Source organism: Rhinoraja longicauda, chromosome 15 (assembly GCF_053455715.1).
Source record: "Rhinoraja longicauda isolate Sanriku21f chromosome 15, sRhiLon1.1, whole genome shotgun sequence".
NCBI classification, from domain to species: domain Eukaryota; kingdom Metazoa; phylum Chordata; class Chondrichthyes; order Rajiformes; family Arhynchobatidae; genus Rhinoraja; species Rhinoraja longicauda.
Window position 1 is genome coordinate 34,077,550 of NC_135967.1, and position 22,879 is coordinate 34,100,428.

The window sequence follows — 22,879 nt, forward strand, 5'->3', positions numbered from 1 at the left end:
TTTTTTGTTGTTTTTGTCTGAATTGTAGTTTTAATATGGTGTAGGGTTTGTATGTTATGTTTGGGGGGGGGGGGTGGGGGGGAACGGGAACTGTAAAATTGTCTCTCCCGAACGGAGACGCGACCTTTGTTTCTGTGTCGTGTCTCCGTTCCCGTTGCGGCCTACCATTGGCCATGCACCTGGGACCGGCGGGCTCCACCTACCACCGGCCATGCACCTGGGACCACCTGGGGCTCTGGTTCACAGAGCCCGCGGCCCGGACTCACCACCTGCGGCGCTGGCCGCCTTCGGATGCTGCGGGAGCGGCTGCGACTCGTCTCCGGAGGCTCCGGCGCGGGCCGCGTGGACGTCGGAAGCCCACAGGCCCCTGGGTGGGGGCCGACATCGGGACCTCCGGCAGCGGCAGAGGCAGCGTGTTCACCCGCCCCTAATCGCGGGGCTTGGGTCGGCCCGCCGTGGACCTTTCACCGTCCGGCGCGGCCTGGAGTAGGCCGCGGGATTTTCACCGCCCAGCGGGGGCTTCAATGTCGGGAGCCCCGACCGCCCCGACGTGGCAACTCCAACAGCCTGACCGCGGGAGAAGACGGCAGGGGAAGAGAAAAAGACATTGTGGCCTTCCATCACAGTGAGAAGGGACTGGAGGAGACTCACAGTGATGGATGTTTCTTTTTGTTTGGTGTTAGTTTGTGATTGTATGTGTTATTGCATTTTTATTGATTAATCTTATTGGTCTTATTGTTCAACTGCGGGTAATGTTTCATTTCACTACACATTTATGTGTATGTGACAAATAAACGACTATTGATTGACTATTGAAGTAAGCGCTTGATGTTGTTGTGGATATGGTGGGCCAATATTCCATGCATTTGGACTCTGCTGGGAAAATATATAATTTTTTTTGCTGGCATCGTACCCCAATACAAAATTTTTAGTTTAGTGATATAGTGCGAAAACAGACCCTTTTGTCCACTGAGTCCATACCGACCAGCGATTATCCATAATCTGTTCCTCATAACCTTAGCCTCCCGTGTAGATTAAAGATTTGCTTGTTGCTGTCTTTAATAGCTTTGGCTTTTTGGGATATGGAATTCCAAAGATTCACAATCCTTTATGAAATCCTTCATCTCTATCTTCAATGCATCATCAAAACTTTGAAACTCTGCCCCCTTGTTTGATTTTCCCACAAGGGGAAATATTCCCTCAGCATTAACCTTATTAGGAAAACCCCTCACAATCTGATATGCATCTAAACAAACTGCTCAAAACCCTCAAAAAGCAAGCCCTCCATCAGGAGACAACACTATGGCACCCTTCATTTCTTATTCTCAATAGGTTATTTAAATGGACCATAAGAATAATTTGTGTATACAATTGATGCCACCTTCCTAAGATTTTCTCTTACAGTGATTTCTACTCCAGGAGCTAGCAAGCAGTGCACCGTGGTGCAGCAGTTGAGTTGCTGCCTTACAGCACCAGAGACTTGAGTTTGATCCTGACTGTGGGTGCTGTTTGTACGGAGTTTGTATGTTCTCCCTGTGACCATGTGAAGTTTCCTCCAGATGCTTAGGTTTCCTCCCACATTCCAAGGACGTGCTGGATTGAAGGTTAATTGTCTTCTGTAAATTGTCCCTAGTGGGCAAAACTGGGATAATATAGAACTAGTATACGGGGGATCCGTGGGCTGAAAGGCCTGATTCCACACAATATCTCTAAAACTATAACAAAAAGATCTCAGAATGCTTGACAGGGGCCCCACAGTTAGCTTGAGTGACAGATCCTTATTAGCATGCAGATTGCTGAGATGCCAACCAAACCCTTTTGGAAGTCAGTCTGAAGGAGGGTCTCGACCTGAAAGGTCACCCATTCCGTCTCTCCAGAGATGCTGCCTGTCCCGCTGAGTTTCTCCAGCATTTTGTGTCTATCTTTGGTTTAAACCAGCACCTGCAGTTCCTTCCCACACATTTCATCTGGAATCATTGTGATCATGTTGATAAATGGGGGAGGGGGGTTAATCATAGTCATCTCAGCCACAGAACATCTCTGCAGGAGTTCCTCAGCTTCGTGTCCAGGGCTCAGCCACATTCAGCTGCTTCATCAATTATCTTTCTTCAGTCGTAAGGTCAGAAGGAGGGATGTGCGCTGATGATTGCATAATGTTCAGCACCATTTACGACTCCACAGATACTGAAGGCATTCTAAGTCCAAATGCCGAAAGACCTGAACCATGTCCAACAATTGGCTGAATGGCGGCAAGTAAGATTCACCCGCATTAGTGCCAGGCTGTGACAATAACAAACGAGAAAATTCAACTATCATCTCCTGACATTCACTGGGATTTACTTAACCAAATCCGCGATATAGATATCTGGGGATTATTATTAACCAGAAACTGAACTAGATTAGCTATTTACACAAAGTGGCGAAAAGAGCAGTTAGGGGCTAGTAATCTTGCAGCAGGCAGGATGGCATGGTGGTGCAGCAGTAGAGTTGCTGCTTTACAGCATTTGCACTGCCAGAGACCCAGGTTCAATCCCGACTACGGGTACTGTCTGTACGGGGTTTGTACGTTCTCCCCGTGACCTGCGTAGGTTTTCTCCAAGATCTTTCCCACTCCAAAGACGTACAGGTTTGTAGGTCAATTGGCTTGGTATAATGTAAATAGTCCCTAGAGTGTGTAGGATAGCATTGAGGAGCGGGGATCGCTGGTTGGTGTGGACTCGGTGGGCCGAAGAGCCTGTTTCCACACTGTATCTCTAAACTAAACTAAACTAAGAATAATTGATTTGACAAAGTGAGGACAGAATGGGCCCTCAAATGAAGTAGCAAACAGATTTAAACTAGTGGGAAATCCCTCTGAGTTGGAGCTTCAGCATTTGGATCCTGATATTAATTGCCTGGTCTGCACATTCAATAAATGCCAATGTCATTGGATTCTACAGTTTTAAATTCCACACAATGGGATTGGGGTGGGAACAGAGTACGAAAGTCTACTCCTCCATTTTAATAACCCATGTTTCAATTCGAAGTGATTTAAAAATCTACCTATTTAAATTTGACTACTGTCTGATGCAAGTGTGCATTGAATTCTTAATAATGAGCCTTGATACCTTGTCTATATCTGATATAATTACAACGTTCTGCTGATGTTACCTCCATGTTGCAAATGCTGCCTGAAGTTTGCATTTGTTTTTGACAATGGAATCAAAAATGTAATTTAAAAAAACTTTCTTTCCAATATCTTCTCACCTGTGTGACATTGTATATTGTACAAAATACATAACACCCTTCTCCTGCTTTTAAAATGCCTTTAAAATTGAATAGTTGTCTTCCTCCTTTTGCTGTTTAAGCCATGCTCTTTGAAATGCCGTATTGCATGACCATGTCCATTTATTTCTTCCACTTTCACTTATCTTTCTCTTTGACTGCCGTTTTGTAGAATTATCTGTTCTGTTATTTCAGAAGTGAACAGTTATCTATTCCTTTGAGTAGTTACCTTTCACACAGATGAGCAAACAAAATTACACAGAGGTATAGGGTTGAATTTTTAAAAAGACTCATCACCTTGCACACAATTTCCAGCTGAGCAGAGGTGTGACCTAATGTTTTACCTCTGTCAGCTTCTCTCTGCAAAGCTCCTTGTAGAGGGTGAGAAAACAGTCATAACAGCTTTCTGATCCTGAAATTCTTCAGTTCCCATAGGTTTAATAGTTTCCCAGAAGTTCTTATCCAGAACTGACCATGTGAGGAATCATGATGCTAATCCTGGGTCCTTTGGCTGCTGTGCGAGCTTGGTGCAGCAATCATTTCATTTTAAATTTATTTTTATTCTTAGCCAGGTAGGGATCATTGAGAAGGTCCAAATTTATTGGCCAGTTTTAATTTCTTTGAAAAGGAGATGATAATTTATCTTCTTGAACTGCTGCTGTCCTTCTGGTGATGGTATTTTTAAGGAGGTAAGTTTAGTTTAGTTTAGAGATACAGTGCGGAAACAGGCCCTTCGGCCCACCAGGTCCACGCCGACCAGCAATCTCGCACACCAACACTATCCTGGGGACAATTTTTGCAAGCCAACGAACATACAAATCAGTACATCTCTTCGAGTGTGGGAGGAAACCGGAGCACCAGGGGACAACCCACATAGGTCACAGGGGGAATATATAAACTCTGTTCAGACAACGCCCTTAGTCAGGATCGAACCTGGGTCTCTGGCGTTGTAAGGCAGCAACTCTACTGCTGTGCCATTATGCAGTTCCAGAATTTAGAAATAGTGAGAATGAAGTAATGGTGAAACACTTCCACATCTACGTAAAGATGGTCCATGACATGAAGTGAGTGAGAACTTAGTGGCAAAGGTTGCAGTTTTTTGGATGCTGTTTGAAGAAGCTTGAGCAGGTAATTGTGATGTATTTTGTAGTTGGTGCAGCCACGGTCCTCTAGTGGTGGACGGAGTTAATACTTAGTATGTTGGATAGGGTGCCAAGGATAAGTTATCAAGGATGTGGTTTGTCTTAAATGGTGCCAACAGCATGGACTACTGTTGACTTTGCTCATCCAAGCAACTGGAGAGTACCCCATGCAACTCATGATCTCTGCTGTACATAAAAGCAAGAAATTAATCACTTGTTGTAGGCTTGCCAGCACTGACTTGCTGATGTAGCCACAGTATTTATGATAGGTCTGGTGAGGTTTTTGTTTAATGGTTGCTCTGAAGATGATGGTTGTGTGGTACTCAGCAAAGTTACTGCTAATGAATGTTAAACTGAGATAGTCATATTCACTCTTGTTAGGGACAATGGCACAGGTTAATGATACCTTTAGAATTTCTTGACATACAAGTTAGCAACAGTCTTGTTCTGAACATTGACTTCTCTAACTTCAGGTAGTCCCTGCTTCCCCTCTCTATCCCTTCCCCCTTCCCAGTTCTCCCACTTGTCTTCCTGTCTCCGACTACATTCCTGTCTTTGTCCCGCCCCCCTCCCCTGACATCAGTCTGAAGAAGGGTCTCGACCTGAAATGTCACCCATTCCTTCTCTCTCGAGATGCTGCCTGGCCCGCTGAGTTACTCCAGCATTTTGTGTCTTGCTTCGATTTAAACCAGTATCGGCAGTTTTTTTCCCTACATTCCTTAGCAACAGGCAACATCTTTCCTTTTGTTGCTGTTCATGACTTGTTTATAACATTCTTCATGATTACACATATTAAAAATTGATTTATAATATCCTCTACTATCATTCCCTAACAATGGTTTTCACATTTATTAATAGAACCATTGACACCTTCCACTAGTCTATTCATTAACAGTAGATTATTATTAACCTGTGTTATGGATGTTCATTAACAACACTAACATCCAAGATTGCATCTATTAATCAAAGCTTTCTATCATCTCACTCTCCTAAAGTTTCTTTGATGGATTTTATGGCCTGCTTTGTTAGCTTTATATAGTCTGTGTTGCATCCTGTATAAATTATTCAGTTGAAGAAAGAATGTTTTTATTGGGTTTAAACGATTTTCCGTATCTTAAATATTTGTCTTCTCATGATAACGTCCCCGCAAAAAAATGATTTTGAAATAATGTGCAAACCCAAAACAGCGTCTTACTCATAGTTCGAAACTATTTGCAGCACAGATTTTTTCTGAAGTAATTTATTTTTGTGAAAATTATGAGATACATTGTGATACCATGTTCTGCCCTTACTGGTAAATCGATGTGTTCATGACCTTCTAAACACCCAATTCCTCTGATTTTGTCCCCTTTGTGAATCTTTCTTCCTCCTCTTGCTTTACCATTAGTATAAGGGCATTCAGCTACTTGAGATGTGCTATTTGGAACATCCTCTCCAAATGCATTTGCCATTTTAAGGACCTACCTCCACAATCAAACTTTAGATCCTACTCCTAATTCATATCTTAATAAACTTCTTAATAAAAATCAGAAGAATTGAGGTTTTGGAAGAGGGCTTTAAGCTGAAACAAATTACAAGTTGGGGAAATAAGGTAATGAGGACAAAGACTGATAAATTACGACAAAACTTAGTGTCGCAAGGCATTTCATAATTTTCACAAATATATCCTATTTTGAGAGAAGGCTGTTGTAAATAGCTTGGAACTATAGATATGAGTAAAAATCTGAATTTGGGATTGTAAAATAATTACTTTGCAAATAAAACCATACATGAATGTGTTTTTGTCAATATATTTATTGCAAGATGGATATACAGAACTATGTTCATATATACTTAGAAATTACTCACTACAACAGGGAAAGAGGCCATTCAGTGCATGCCAGCTCCCAGCAGAACAATCCCATCAGTGCTATTCCTCACCTCACTTTCCAAACAGCCTCTCCTCATTCACATGTACATCAACTCCCCTGTGATTCTTTTGTTACTTACTTGGATTAAGGGGTAATTTAAAGCAGACAATTAATTGATTCATTAAATAGGGCGGCACGGTGGCACAGCAGTAGAGCTGCTGCCTTACTGCACTTGCAGCACCGGAGACCCGGGTTCGATCCCGACTATGGGTGCTGTCTGTATCTGACTATAGGTTCTCCCCGTGACCATGTGGGTTTTCTGCGAGATCTTTGGTTTCCTTCCACACTCCAAAGACGTACAGGTATGTAGGTAAATTGGCTTGGTATAAGTTTAAATTGTCCCTAGTGTGTGTAGGATTGTGTTAATGTGCGGGGATCATTGGTCGGTGCGGGCTCAGTTGACTGTAAGCCTGTTTCCGTGCTGTATCTCTAAACTAAACTAAACTAATTTCTCAGCACATTTTGGAACATGGAAGAAAACCCGAGCACTGGTAGAATCTCAGGCAATCATAGGGAGAAGATTCAAAGTCCACAGAGAGGTCAGGATGAAACCCAAGTCTCTGGAACTGCAAAACAGAGGAGTTATCCACTATTTTACCCTCTGAGATTTCTCACTGGATCCCCAGAGATAAAGCAAATTGGATTCAAAATTTAGAGGCAAGAGAAGTAATTAACAACATTAATCTAGGTAATAAATAAGAACAGTAAATCTTTTTTGAAAATATAAACCTTATATTTCGGGAATGTTTTCTGTAGCCTTAGCCGTTGAGCAGTGAGTACATTTGCATCTATGGCTTACTCTTCAGATCCGTTCATCATTGAATTGGAGTTGATAAGACTGCCAGAGAATATAGTTGTAATTGCTTGGGGAGTGTGGGTATGAACATTCCAAACCTCAGAGATTACTGCATCACAAATGCAAATTCACATCATCTTTTGACGGTCATAAGGTCGTGTAATTATAGCTTCTGCTTTTCTTTCCAGATTGTCTTGTCATTATATGCTTTTAAAAAGACAGCTAGAACCTCCCATAACTAACCTTACCTGATGTGGGATGCCAGCAGAATGAATTTATTCGCAAGCACTTGTGTTACTTAACCCATCCAGCACCAAGATTTAGAAATGAATTCTATTTTTTTTTCCATACAGTATCTATCAAGTTCAAAGAGGTAAGAAAGATTGATGGGTTTAGAAGAAAGTCAGGTTGAGCTCTAATAAATATCCAATGGAAATAAAGGCCTTAATGATGTCATTTAGAATTTTAATAATAGAAATATACAGGTTTTACAAAGTGGCAATTCTTAAACAAAAACAATTTCAAGTTGTGCCCTTTGCAGGTAAGTTTATACCCAACATTGCATTTTTATTGTATGAATTATGCTGTGAGATCCTGATGTAAAATCTAGGGTTTCCATTCGTGTATGCATGCCCATTAAATCCATTATGAAATTTCTGTTGCCACACACTAAAGGGGTTTCAGAAACAACACAACTGTTTGAAAGAAGTTCAAATACTAGGTACAGGCTGAAACTCATAACTAGCATTGAGCAGCTGATCTCAGACTCAGATGCATGGTGGAAAAGGTGCAGGGACATGAGAAATTAATGTGTAATTATAGAAGACAATATGAACGACAGAGAAAGAGAGAGAGACAGGAAAATGAACAGTGAAAGAGAAAAGAAGAGATCATTTTCACTGAGCAGGAGTCTGAAACAGATGGTAGCAAAAAGGCAGCCATTTTAAATCGAGGTTCATGTTGATTTCAATTGTCATTAAAAGAAAGAAAATCAGGAGAAATCTAAAAGGCACCACAACTTTGCTATTCCTGTCTTCATACCACTGTACAATCAAAAATTAACCCCAGCCAGAGATAAAAGGGAGCAATCAAATGTTGTTTATTTGATAGATAAAAAGAGGCATGAAGACACTAATTATAAGAGTAACTGTCGTGAAGCAAAATACCAAATGAAGAGTCGTGGATGGTATTTAAAATAGCAGGGAACGTGATGAGAAAATGGAGAAACTCAGTTCCCTTCCTTCCCCAAATTTCAGAAGCAACGATTATGTCGATTGAGGATTAGGTCTAATTATTTAGCACAAATTCAATGGAATAGAACATCCTTTCCAAAATATATCAGGATTGTTAAAATCCAGACATCCGATGATACTATGTCCAGTGGACATTAATCAGTGGGCTCTTCAAGCATGAGGCTTATCATTGTCAACTTGAATCTGCCCTCCTTTGAGGTGTCTTTGACCAAATGTAATACCCCATTGCCTGATCTGAGCTGAAATAGTTTCAAGTAACTAACTCAATGCAGGCCAGGAATCAGAATTTAATGCTGCTCTTTATTGCTCAACCATTGTAGCATGAGTGTCTCATGACACTTTCAGCACTTCTAGCAATAAAGCATCAACTATAAAGACAGCAAGAACCATGGTTGCTCAGTGTCAGAGAAAAGTTAAATACAGAATACACAAGACAAAATGAGAAAGTCATAACTTATAGAGAAACCTTTATGAAAATCATCGTGCCATTCACAGGCAATCATTGCTGAAACAATATGCAGGAGAAACTAGAATACTCTTCATGTCCGTCTCCAGTGTGTTCCTTGACTCATGCAAAGCATGCAAGGAGGCAGTGAAAAACTCAGCTGAAATGTGTCTTATTTCTAGCACCTGCTCTCACCCACAACGAACACTGCTTCGTGATGCTTGGATTGTGTGCGACGTGATAGCATGCTGAGAACCATAACTAACCACCTCCTTAAAGGGGAAGTGAAGCACATGGCTGTATGGAATCGTCACCTCCATCCCCCAGGGTGCTGATTCAAACCAAGAAAACCATAGTTGAAGAAGAGTATTGGCAGGTTAATAGCGGGCACTAAGGATAGGCACAGTATTCCCAAATTTAATTTCATTATGTTGTTTAAGTATTTTCATAAACTGTGCTGAAATATTAGCACAATATTTCCCAAATGTTCATAGATAATCATGCTCAGGGGACTGTTAAACTGCTAAGTCGACTGCTAAATTATTTGTGTATTGTTTGTATGGTGCATAATTATTTAAAATACTTTAAGCATAAATTTATTTAATTGGTTTAATTTCTTAAAATATAATTCATCAATTATTTAAATTGTGTATGGTATTAAATAATCTTTGGATGCTTTGGACAGTGAAATCTGCGCTGCAATTCTGTCAATAGTTTTTGCAGCAGATTTATGGTGGGCTTCTTTTGACGTATGCACGCAACTGGATTATATCACATATGGTTCTGGTGCAATGCAAGTTTTGGAGGAATATGAGTCAATTTGAGCAAATGGGACTAGCATAGATGGGCATCTAGGTTGGCATAAATGAGTTGGGCCAAAAAGCATGTTCCTGTGGTGTATGACTATGACTCTAAGTGTTATGTTAAATGCTAAAATGTGATGGACAAAAACAATATGTGGATACATCTAATGCACACATGAGCCTCTTTAGCACTGTATAGAGTAGAAGTAACTTGTCAGTAGGCACAATAGCAGAGGTACTAGCAGATAGGGCCAAATAACACCTATGAATCCCAAAAACCTGGGTTTTTGTTCCATGTTCCTCCTGTACCTCCATTTTTATTTCCTGTGAAGTAAATCGACCTAATAATTTGCTTCACTTAACTGATTCCAGAGATGGCACTGAATGAATGAGCTAGCTTTTGGAGTTCAAATGAATGACCTCACTGAAACAAGCAAAATTTCGTAGAAGGTTCGATGGGGTTGTTATGGGGAGGATTTTTCTCTTGGTTTAGGAATTAAGCACGAGGGGGGTCACAGTCGCTATAAGGTGTAGACAGAAAGGACTGAGCTCAGGAGAAACATTTGCACTAAAAGGATGGTGAACCTTTCGAATTCTCTATTTTGAAAAGTTGAGATGTTTGGTCAATAGAGAAGAACCAGCTGCTCCTCTAGGAGCCAAATGGCCCAGTCCTCCTCAAATTTCTTAAGTAGGTATCTATTGGCCTGGGGAATTTTACGACAATGAGAAGGGGAGAGAGATGTGAGAGAGAGTATCAGCTTTGTCCACATTTGCATGGATTGGAAAAGCACATGACCATAATAACACAAATATCCAGTTTACATTACAGAAATAAATCTTTAAGGTTTACTTTCATAAAGCTATGTATTTTGCCCATTGTTAAAACGATCAGACTATATATGAAAATCTAAAATTAACAGCATTGGAAAATTGTAACCATATTGTGCCCTTGATGCTGTAAACGTGCTTTGAAAGCATGAATGTGCCTGCACTCACTGCTAAAAAAAACAATTGTCATTAGCAAATACTACCAAAAATTAATTAAATGCCTGAAAAACTATTTTAAAACAAATTAAATCATCTGAAAGCACTTAAATAATTAAAAACCATTAAAGAAAATAAATAATTAAAAAAAGCAAACTTAGTTTGATCTTAAATTTTTTTCTCATTGTCGTAAAATTCCCCAGGCCAGTAGATACTGCACCAGGGCTAACTAGTCCAGGATCCACTAGGAGATTGTGTGTAGGAAGGAATCTACACACAATCTCCTAGTGATGTCTATCTTCAGTGTAGATGGTGGTTTACACCGAAGATAGACATAAAATGCTGTAGAAACTCAGCGGGTCAGAGAAAAGGAATAGGTGACGAAAGGTTTCGACCCAAAACATCACCTGTTCCTTTCCTCCAGAGATGGTGATTGACCTGTTGAGTTACTCCAGCATTTTGTGTCCATTTCCACTAGGTGGTTCTCCAGTGTAACCTCTGGGAAACTCCAGCAAGTGCATGTTCCATCGCTGAACCCCATGTGGCACAGCCATGTTGGATTTGCCCACCAGAATATGTCAGCAAATGTGGAACTTTGGCACCAAGAGATATTTGCTGAAGTCTTGTACTTGATAGTATTTGTACTGATAAAGGCAGCAGTTCAGTTGATGTGTTATTATTGAAAATTGTTACAAACAATTTTACCCTTATGATCAAAGGGTTTAGCAAATTGGGAAGCTTAGATTCCTCTATTGTTTGAGTGATAATAGTTTAAGGAACTGCAGAGCAGCATTCACTCTTTTGGGGCAATCCTTAAATTTAGCTCAGATCTTTGTACAGATTTGTGATATAACATATAACATATAACAACTACAGCATGGAAACAGGCCTGTCCGGCCCTACCAGTCCACGCCGACCATTCTCCCTGACCTAGTCTCATCTACCTGCACTCAGACCATAACCCTCCAATCCCCTCCTATCCATATACCTATCCAATTTACTCTTAAATAATAAAATCGAGCCAGCCTCCACCACTTCCACCGGAAGCCCATTCCATACAGCCACAACCCTCTGAGTAAAGAAGTTCCCCCTCATGTTACCCCTAAACCTTTGTCCCTCAATTCTGAAGTTATGTCCCCTTGTTGGAATCTTCCCCACTCTCAAAGGGAAAAGCCTACCCACGTCAACTCTGTCCGTCCCTCTCATAATTTTAAAAACCTCTATCAAGTCCCCCCTCAACCTTCTACGCTCCAAAGAATAAAGACCCAACCTGTTCAACCTCTCTCTGTAGCCTAAGTGCTGAAACCCAGGCAACATTCTAGTAAATCTCCTCTGTACCCTCTCCATTTTGTCGACATCCTTCCTATAATTTGGCGACCAGAACTGCACACCATACTCCAGATTCGGCCTCACCAATGCCCTGTACAATTTCAACATTACATCCCAACTTCTATACTCGATGCTCTGATTTATAAAGGCAAGCATACCAAACGCCTTCTTCACCACCCTATCCACATGAGATTCCACCTTCAGGGAACAATGCACAGTTATTCCCAGATCCCTCTGTTCCACTGCATTCCTCAATTCCCTACCATTTACCCTGTACGTCCTGTACAGGTCACTGCCAAAATGAGCCACATGGGTTTTGTAGAACAGTGTTCAACACTGATTAATTTAAATGGTAGGCACTGCTAAACACATGGGGGATTTAATGATTTCAGTTTTGACAGGATATCTATCTTTCTCTACTGAAATGATAAATTTTTGAACCATTCAAATGCTGATAATCAAGCTCAGGTTACTAAAACAAAGCAAATTTTTTTTCCATTGCAAATGCTGTGATTCTAAAATAAAAAACAGAGCTGCTGGAAAGATTCAGCATGTCAGGCTGCATTTGTAGAAAGTGTTGATGTTTCAAGTTGAAGACCCTTCGTCAGAACTGGGGAGGAGAGAAAGGTGAAGTGAGGGGTGAGGATGTGGGGGGAAAAGAGGTGATGTCTCTGATGTGAAACTGAGGTGAACCTGATTGTAATAGAACAGGAGGCCACAGACTGATAGGTCAGAGTAGAAGTGGTAGGGAGAATTAAAATGGTAGGAAACAGGAAGTTCATGGTTGGCTCAGTGGACTGAGCACAGGTGGTTCACCCAATCTATGTTTGGTTCGCCAGTGTAGAGGAAACCACATTGTGAAACGCAAATGCACTATTGAAATTGGAAAATGTTTAAGTGAATTCTGCTTCACCTGGAAAGACTGTATGTGTTTCCAGACGGTAGGAAGGGAAGAGATGAAAGTATAAGTGTTGGACTATCTGCAGTAGCAAGAGAAACTGCCGTTAGAAGGAGGGTAGTTGGTAGTAAAGGAAGAGTGTTCCACATATCCCACAAAACGAAAGGCATAGTTTGGGGCCATAGGAGTACTCATTGCTACACTTTTAACAAAACCCTTGGCTGCACCTCATCCATTTCCCACACTTCTGTTCCCTTCTCCTTTTGGACAGAAAAAGGTAACTTGATTTCTCTGTTGATATCAGCCATCATTCATTATATCAGCTCAACTAATTTATTTCTTTTTTTTTCCTTTGGAAGTGGAGGACATGCACAGCCCATTGTGGCCAGCATCTTCCTGCTCTGCATTTCACAACTCCAACATTCCCTTGTCTATATTTATTTGCCGATGCTCACGCTCTTTACTATTTCCATTCACTCATTGACTAGTTAACCATGTTTATGGCTTATCCCCAGTTTTACCCTATTAGAAACATCCATCTCTCCTAGATAGACACAAAATGCTGGAGTAACTCAGCGGGACAGGCAGCATCTCTGGAGAGAAGGAATGGGTAAAGTTTTGGGTCGAGATCCTTCTTCAGACCTCTCTCCCACCATCTCTCCCGCCCTCCTTACAGCATAATGGGCTTCTTTTCTGTCTATCACAGTTTTGACGAAAGGTTTTCAAGCTGAAACATTAACTCTTTTTTTCCCCTGACAGATGAGGCTTGATCTGCAGAGTATTTCCAGCATTTTCTGTTTTTACTACGAAGGCAATATGTGACCACTGTCATTAGTCAAAGCATACTTGCTGTGCCTTCTGTGACGTTAGAAATTTATGCTTGGAAATTAATCTTGGTGAGCTTAGTGGACAAATATGGTTTGTAACATTACATTTAAATGAAAAGACTAATAGCTATGTTAAAATATCTGTCAAGAGAATGTTTTAAGAATGTACTAAGTGTTTGTTAAAGCAGCCGACAATCGTTTTAAGGCCAGAATGACAAAACAGAGTTAAACATCATTCGTATGCTTTTAGTTTAAAAAGAGTAGAAACCCACCCCTCTGCTTCAACTACTAGTAAAGTAGCATAGCATGAGGTTTGGACTCTGGTTTCTGAGGTATTAGTGTGGTCATGAACTTCTAATAGAACCATTATTAAATACAAGCATTAAAAGCATTGTTGGGTTCTGCAGAGAAATGACAAGGTTTCCCTTGATCAGCACAAGCTACTGAAGCTGTCCAAAGCAATATCCGAAAAATGCTTCTTAATCTGAAAAGTTAACTATTTTTCATGAGTTCTGCTTTACATGGTGAATGTTTCCAGCATATTCTGCATTTATTACCTTGGAAGTTAGTTTTGAGTCCAGAGATGTTAGAAAGATTTGGTCTTGTGTGCGAGCTGTGTGGTGAGGCTTTAGAGTTCAGTGGAACAGTCTGGCAAAAACAAAACAAAGTTTGAGTTTCGACTCTTTAAATAATATAATTTTAGGGGAACCTAACAACTGGATATTCTGTGAATAAACAACTTTTGTCTTTCAGATTAGTAGGCTGAAGATCATCCTAGAAAGCTAAAAATAGATATTACTGGGGTGAGTTTCATGCAGGAATCGCATTGTGAGCACCAATAATGATGAAATGTCAGGGATGGAATTTCTTGCTGGCTATTAAGAGGAGGTAGCGAGAAGTTTAGCTCCACACTGGTTCAACCTATTTTCAACTGCACTAAAGTATTTCTTTCTGTGTTTTGAGAAGAAATTTGTCAGACAAAGTAACAGGAGGGCATTAAGGCCCTGAAATTTCCTGCAATCAGTTGTACCCATTTGGACCAATATCCCCTATCCTCCCCCCACCCCCCCCCCCCCCACATCCCGTCCCACCCTAGTCATCCTACAGTTCCACTGTTCACATCCTTGTATGCCTCTTATCATAGCCTTCCCCAATCAACAGTGGGGCATTATGGGCTCCACCCTTCCTGAGGTCATCTGTTGCCACCCCTGATTTGTTCTGGCCTTTTCTCCCCTCTGGTTTATTTTCCTCCCCCCCCCCAATCCAAACTCCACTTTCAGTCTGAAGAAGGGTTCCGACCCTTTCTTTTTCTCCAGAGATACTGTCTGACCCGCTGTTATTCCAGCATTTTGTGTCTATCTTCGGTATTAACCAGCATCTGCAGTTCTTTCCTCCACAATAAGAAACGTGTCAGCTCACTGTCTATTTGCACAACGTTTAGAAGATCAGCTCATTTGCACAGCATTGAAGAAGTCATTGGTATTAACTTTACGTAGAATAGGAGTAATGTGCTAAAGATGAGATTGAACTCTTTGAAAGCAATCTCAACGCAGGCTGGGAAACTGAAGGTAAATAACAACGTGCTTGGATTAGTCAATTAAGTCAACTACCTTGAATAGAAGTCTCTTGAGTATTTTGTATTATTTTTCCTGAATGTCAAGAGCAGCTAGCAGAACAGGCAAAAAAAAAAGACAAGGGCACAGCACACAAGCATCAAAGAAGTACCCTGAATTTCAATAAGCTAGACTTAAAAATCTTTCAGTCAAAAATTGCACACCAATGACACCTTGCAGCATGTCTGCAGGAGGTAACCTCCAAAATAAAACTCTTATGTCATGTGAAGAGACAAGAGTATTTATCCTCTCACCTCCGTGGCTGCAGACAGATAAATACTACGATTAATTCAATAACATGACCAGGTTATGCAAGGCAGTATTCCCTCCTGAGATCCCCAGCATCATAGACGCTGGAATTCAGCCAATTCATTCATCAACGTAATATCAAGAAATGGCCCAGAGTACTGGATATAGTAAAGGCTTACGAGACCAGACAATAACTTGGATATGGCACAGAAAACCTGTGTTCCAAAAATAACAGTGTCCCTGGGAAAGTTGCTAGTGTAATTTTGATACTGGCATCCGTCAGTAACCTAGCTGATTTCCAATTAATCAGTCCACTCTCAATCATTTGGAAAATAATGGAAGGTGATGTGCACAGTGCAATCAAGTAGCAGCTACTCATCAATTACATGCAGTCACAGGAAACTGCAGATGCTGGAATCTTGAGCAAAACACAAAGTGTTGGAGTCTGAAGAATGGTCTTGACCCATAACCTCCCCTGTTCATTCCTTCCCCAGATGCCGCCTGAACCGATGAGCAGTTTGTGTTTTGCAGAATTAGCTGTGTTACCTGGGCCCTTACAAGCCTGTCTTTGAGTCCACTGCAGCACCTCTGAACTTCTAATCACTTCACTTTTTACTCGTTCAAAGCATTGCTTGCAGAACCCGCTCCCCTTCTGCAGATACTATGAAATAAATACTGTTATTGTTGGTTTGTTTGTTTAATTCAGTTTAGTTTAGAGATACAGTGCGGAAACAGGCCCTTCAGCCCACCGACTCCGCACCGACCAGCGATCACCTCATACACTAACTCTATTCTACACACTAGGGACATTTTTACAATTATTTCACCAAAGCCAATTAACCTCAAACCTGTATGTCTTTGGAGTGTGGGAGGAAACCGGAGCATCCAGGGAAAACCCACATGGTCACAGGGAGATGTACAAACTCCGTATAGACAACACCCCCTAGTCAGCATCGACCCCAAGTCTCTGGTGCTGTAAGGCAGCAACTCTACCGCTGTGCCACCATAGTTTGCTATTATTATTATGTGTACCGAGATATGGTGAAAAGTTTTGTTTTTCATGCTATCCATGTACAACATCCACACATGAATACAATCAAAGTAATGCGCATATAGTGTTACAGCTACAGAGAGATAGATTGGGGGTTCAGGAATACATCCTTTGCTTATAAGACGACCATTCAACAGTCTGCTAACAGCAGGGTAGAAGCTGCTCTTGAATCTGATGGTATTATCTGTGCTTTGAATCTTTTATATCTGCCTGGCAGAAGCGGGGGGGGGGGGGGGGGAGGGGGGGGAAGAAGGAATGACTGGGGTGAGAGTGGTCCTTGATTATGTTGGCTGCTTTCCCGAGGCAGTGTGGTGTAGATACTATCAATGCGGGAGAGGTGGGCTGAGTCCACAACTCTGCAATTTCTTGCAGCCTTGCACAGGGCAGCAGCCAAACCAATCTGTGATGCATCTCACTAAAATGCATTTTATGGTGCACCTGTAGGAATTGGCAAGGGTCGTTTGAGACATGCTGAAATCCTTCAGTCTTCTGAGGAAGTAGAGGCATGTGACATCCAGTGACTCACAGCACATGAGAGAGTGGGCAGATGAAGGATGCTTGGAGGGATACTGGTACCTTCAGAATTATATGCATATTCATCAGAAACGAAGAATTTTCAAGGAACATAATACTTGCCAGATGTGATCCTACAAAATTAAACTTCAATTTTGAATATCATTAGTATTTTCTTTGTTGCAGACAGAATCTAATCTCTATTTAATGGCTTTCCCCACCTCTTTTTATCCAACCTGATCCTTAAACCCATCTTGGATGTGTCTATGCTCGATATGGCAATTGTATTTTGGTGGCAGAACATTCCATATTCTTTTCACTCTTTGGGTCAAGAAGTTGTTTCTGAATTCACAGGTACCTTAATGGTGAAAAAAAGACACAAAGTACTGGAGTAACTCAGTGGACTGGGAAGCATTTCTGGAGAACATGGATACATGATGTTTTGGCTCTGTTCTGTCTGAAGAAAGGTCCCGACCCAAAATGTCCATCTGTCCTATCCATGTTCTCCGAGAGATGCTGCATGACTCGCTGAGTTACTCCGACACTTTGTGTCTTTTTATGTAAATCAGCATCCTTGTGTCTACATGAGATCACAAACATGATCTCTAATTTTGAACTCTCTTACAAGTGGAAACGTTTCCCTTTATCTTACTCTATCAAATTCTTTCCTCATCTTAATGAGCTGTATTGGGCCACATTTGTGAGTTCTCTTCTGGAGAAAAGATATTCAGTTTGTTATGTATTTATTGATCAGTAAATCCTTTCACTGTGGAATCACCCCAGTGAATTCTTACATCTTCTACATTGCCTCTGAATTTTTTTATGACATGACGACTGGAACTATATACAATTTTCTAAGTGCTATTTCACCAAGTACAGATCCAAAATAACTTTTCTGCTTTGCAATTTACTTCTTTAGAAATACACTAGCTGTGTCTGGCTAGGTTCTTTAAATAACATATGCATCTACTGTACTCACTTTGTACCCACCATTTTCTGCTAATCCCTTTGCTATTTTAAACTACTTGGGCTATTATTTTCCAAGTTATCTGCAAGGTTTTTACTTTTATGACCAAAATAGGCACCTTACATTTAACCATACTGGAATTCATATGCCAATAACATGCAAATTCTGCAGGTTTATTAATTCAATTGGCATTTTGTTGTTTTCTTCCAGAGTAATAATCAAGCCTGCAATTTGCTATCATCCATGAATTTTGAAATGTTTCCTCAAATTCCCATGCCCCATGTTCATATATTTGCGAACAACAATAGTTCCAACATCATCGATTCTTCTGGAACACTGCCTTCCACCTTAACCACTCCTCTCTATTTTCTGTTTTGTAGCTACTTGATATCCATTTTGCTATTTGTCCCAAGGCTCCACATGGTCTGAAATGAGCCATAAACCTTCTCTGCAGTAGCTTACCTAAAGGCTTTCAAAATCCAAATAAATTATAATAGCTTCACTAACATGGCCTGTTCATTCTATTACTTCTTTAAATAATTCAACAAGGTTGATCATGCTAGACTTTCTCTTTGAAAAGCTGTCCTGAGCACTCTTTATTATCGATTAAATATATCGGGTTTTCTGTCTTAATCATGATTATGTCCGTGTTTCAAATGTAAAGATTCTATTTTTTATCCAACCACAAATATTTAGCTAACTGGTCTGCAGTTTTTTTTGTGTGTTTTCAATATAGAAATAATATTAACAGCCTGTCAGTCCTCTGGCAGTATTGCATTTTCTAATTAATTTTTATGTATGTCTAATAGCCCCTTTGCAATCTTTTCCCTAACCTCTCTTAATACCACAAGCACAATCCTTCCACAATTTAACTTCTCTCTGCTTGGATGGTTTATCAATTTTCTTTTTCCTTTTTATCATAGAGGTTGTTCTATTATTTTTATCTCTTCTTCTTATGCCACGTCAACCTCATTAAATTACTTGGTATGCTGGGAGGCAATTCAATATTTTTGCTATTTCATTGGGTGCAATGGTCGTGATCTATGGCTGCAAATGCATATCTTTGGCCCTCTGATAACTGCCTCTGGAGATAAATAATGCTGGCACCATTGACAGTGCAGGATGAAAGAATTCTACAGCTGCTATGGCAACAAGCACTGATGTACATGATTCTATTTTCAAGGTTCTAGACCATCTGCATTTTCACGGAATTGCTGCCCTTTACATGAATAGAATTAAATTGGCAATAGGAGGACATGGGACACAAGTGTGAAGTCGGGTTGGAACAGCATAGTCAATTTGCTCTACACATGTAGCACAGATGTTTTCTTCACTGTCCTGTGGCTCACGACAATTGAGTACTGCCACGCTACAGAAGTAGGGAGCTCTTTTTTTGCTTCCTATTAAATAAAAAGATTGAATTCCCTGGTCCTGGAAAACAACATAGCTATGATCGGATTGGAATGCCCATACACTGGAGAGATGACTTGTCATAGAAAAGTTCAACAAAAGCTATAATGAAGTTGCCCTTGTGATGGATTGGATCTTTAAGACCAGTTACATGAATGTGCATTGTTCTGTCCCGGTTAATTTTGGCAATCTTAATCGATATAAGTGGACATCTTCACATACATGCTTTTTCTGACATTTTCTATTTTATCTTCAGACTGATCCAGTCCCAAGAAGCACATGAGTGTTGGTGTAAGGCCATGTCTGAAAGGTACAAACTAGTTTATTTGGTAAATCACACCTGCTCCTCCTCCTCCACTCCTCCTACAGACTCCGATTGAAATTCCCAATTGAAATGTTCCCACACTAACAGCTCAGCTGGACAAATAGCTACACTTGTCACTTTACAAAGTGGTCAGAACCAGCTCATGGAGTTCAACTACTTGTGTTGGTGGAATGGGATAGTTAAATTGAAAGTATTAAAAAATATATTAATTTCATCAAGATGTTCACCAATGAAATTAAAGAAATACACTACAGGGATATGTAAATTCTTAAACACCCAGCAAATTTAGTCACACCTTTGGCACATCTATAAGATATATTTAGGCATGTGTTTTATCATGTTTAGAAAGTTACTAACAAGGAAAACAGGGAAGTTCCTGGCAACTAGAATCCATGAGGCATACAACTGGCTTGAATATAGCACTAGAAGCCACTCTGGGAATTGGAAACACATGTATAAATAATAATATTTATATTCTATATTCTAAATAATATATTCTATATAAAGAGATAATAATATTTCCTACAGCCATCAGGCTATCAAACACTACAACCTCAAATAAGTTCTGAACTACAATAGACTATTATTATTATTATTATTATTATTATTGTACTACGATTGTTTGTTTTGTGTGTGTGCGTATGTGTGTATATCTATACTAAAACTCTTGTTTGTTTGTTTGTTTGTTCCTGAACTACAGCCAAAACGGTGTGACAATTTTAGGCCCACCTTACTCACCGTTGTCCCTTTGGTGCTAATGGAAGAAGTTTAATTGAAATCGGTGTTATATTGTTAAAGTTATTCACATTTTAAAGTTTAAATCTATCTCCTAAGGAGGTAGGGAGGGAGTGGGAGGAGGGAGGATAAGGAGGGTTGAGGGGGATGGAGTGGGGGGGAGGGGAGGAGGGAGGGGGAGGAGGGAAGATGAGGGTTGAGGGGGATGGAGTGGGGGGGAGGGGAGGAGGGAGGGGGAGGAGGGAGCAAGGGAGGGGGAGAGGGGGTGGAGGGAGGGGTGGAGGGAGGGGGGAAGTGTGGCTGGGCGCATTATCCTGCTGAAAGAGGCCACTGCCATCAGGGAATACCATTGCCATGAAGGGGTGTACCTGGTCTGCAACGATGTTTAGGTAGGTGACACGTGTCAAATTGACGTCCACATGAATGGCCAGACCCAATGTTCTGCTGGGAAACCCTGGGTGTGTATATATATGTGTGTATGTACTTGTGTGTGTATATATACATGCTGATCTTTTTTTTCTCTCTCATTTATTATATTGTTTACAGTGTACTGTGTTTACATATTCTGTTGTGCTGCAGCAAGTAAGAATTTCATTGTTCTATCTGGGACATATGACAATAAAATACTAGACTCTTGACTCTCTTGAGGACATCATGGATTTATAGAAACAAAGCTCCCCCCCCCCCCCCCCCAAAAAAAAAACCAGTTTAAGTTCTTCAAGGAAACAAAGATATTGGACTGCAGAAAGACACTAGTGAAGTGTCAAAAAGATTCGTAGTGGAGTTATGAATGTTTACACTGTACATAAAGTACTAGGAATTGTGAATGAAAACAAAGCAAATTATAATCTGCTCTACTTCCTTATAATTCTCAAACTTCCCAACAGCATGGGGTTTTGAGAATTACCAAACAAAAGGTAACAGCTAAATCATCTGCAAATGGATAGGAATTGGCTCTCAAATGTTCCTTAATGTGATAAATGCAGAACTAAGGTGAAAGAAGGGAAGTTAACAATAGGAACTTAAGCTGCAGCTGCAAAAAAAAACACATCACAGTGGATTTGTGTGAGGTTAACAGTTCAGTAAGACCAAGAATAAAGCAGTATCAATAGAAAGGAAAGTCTACTGCAACTTACATCATAGTAAGCTGACATTCAAATTCCCCTCCAAAACAGGAGCATATGTAACCGAGTACATCTGGACCTGGAGTCTTGTCTGCAATTTACTTCATTGTAATATAATAATGATATCCATAGCTCGAGCGAGCCGGGTTCAATCTCTGGTGCCATCTGGAATGTGCACTTTCTCCCTGTGACCTAACCAGATGTTCCAACTTGCTCCCAAAACCCCCAAAAAGTGTGGGCTAATTGGCTACTGTAAATTGCCCCAAGAGTAGATCAGTATTAGAATCTGGGGAGAATTTATGAGAATGTACGGAAAAAAGCTAAAGGGAAAATGAGTGGAGAATGGAATTGCTCTGTGAGCTTCCTTCCATGTCGAAAGGAAATGTGAATATTACCTGAAGCGAAACAGGAAAGGACAATCAAATTGAAATCTTGTGGCAGTTGAGTGTGAGAGATAAAAAAAGATGAAATTGTTTACTCTGGTGAGGAATTGGATTGCGGAGATGCACATGATAAGTATTCAATCCTGCTAACTATTGATAAAGTGCCTCAAAAATATAGTGTTTGTTGTCACACATATGAAAAGCAGATGCTCTTAGAAAAGAATAGCAAGCATCATCTTATTTTTAACAACATGCAGGGTTGGTAAATATATGGAATGGATTTCTAAAGGAGGCTGCAAGACATAAAATGTCACTAAAAATCCTAAAAGCTGGATTGGACAGATGATAAAGAAGACTAGCAATAAAGAGGTCAGTTCCCCTTTTAATGTGAGTCTTTTAACATTGAATTGGAAAGTGCTTTTATGCGCATACATGTTAAAAAATGGCTCATTTTAATGACTCTGTTAGCAATGCTGTCTGTCATCCAACCAACTAAAATGGTCAAGGATTTGTTGAATCTGTTGCCCCAATCATTAAAATCCATACCAGTTGAAGGAACAGGAAATTTAATTTAATTTAATTTTAATTTTAATTTTAATTTTAATTTTAATTTTATTTGTCATATGTAGGTTGGCACAAGGTCAACGGTACAAAATAAAATGTATTTGACAAGACAACGGGTCACCTCAGCAGCAATATTCCATGGATAAATAAGATAAAAAAGACTTAAGTAAGATAAAAAGACAATATTAAAATAATCAACATATATGATGTGAAATGTGTTTATGAGTTCAGAAGCCTGATGGCCTGATGGTAGAAACTGTTCTTAAGTCTGGTGGTACGCACAGCCATACTCCT

The 22,879-nt window shown here is 40.3% G+C and overlaps 1 protein-coding gene across 8 annotated transcripts in view; it reads right to left on the minus strand.

The window, feature by feature from the left end:
* dlg3 (discs, large homolog 3 (Drosophila)) overlaps positions 1 to 22,879 on the minus strand; it is a 358,637-nt gene that overhangs the window by 179,300 nt on the left and 156,458 nt on the right. The gene's annotated exons all lie outside the window — the stretch shown is intronic.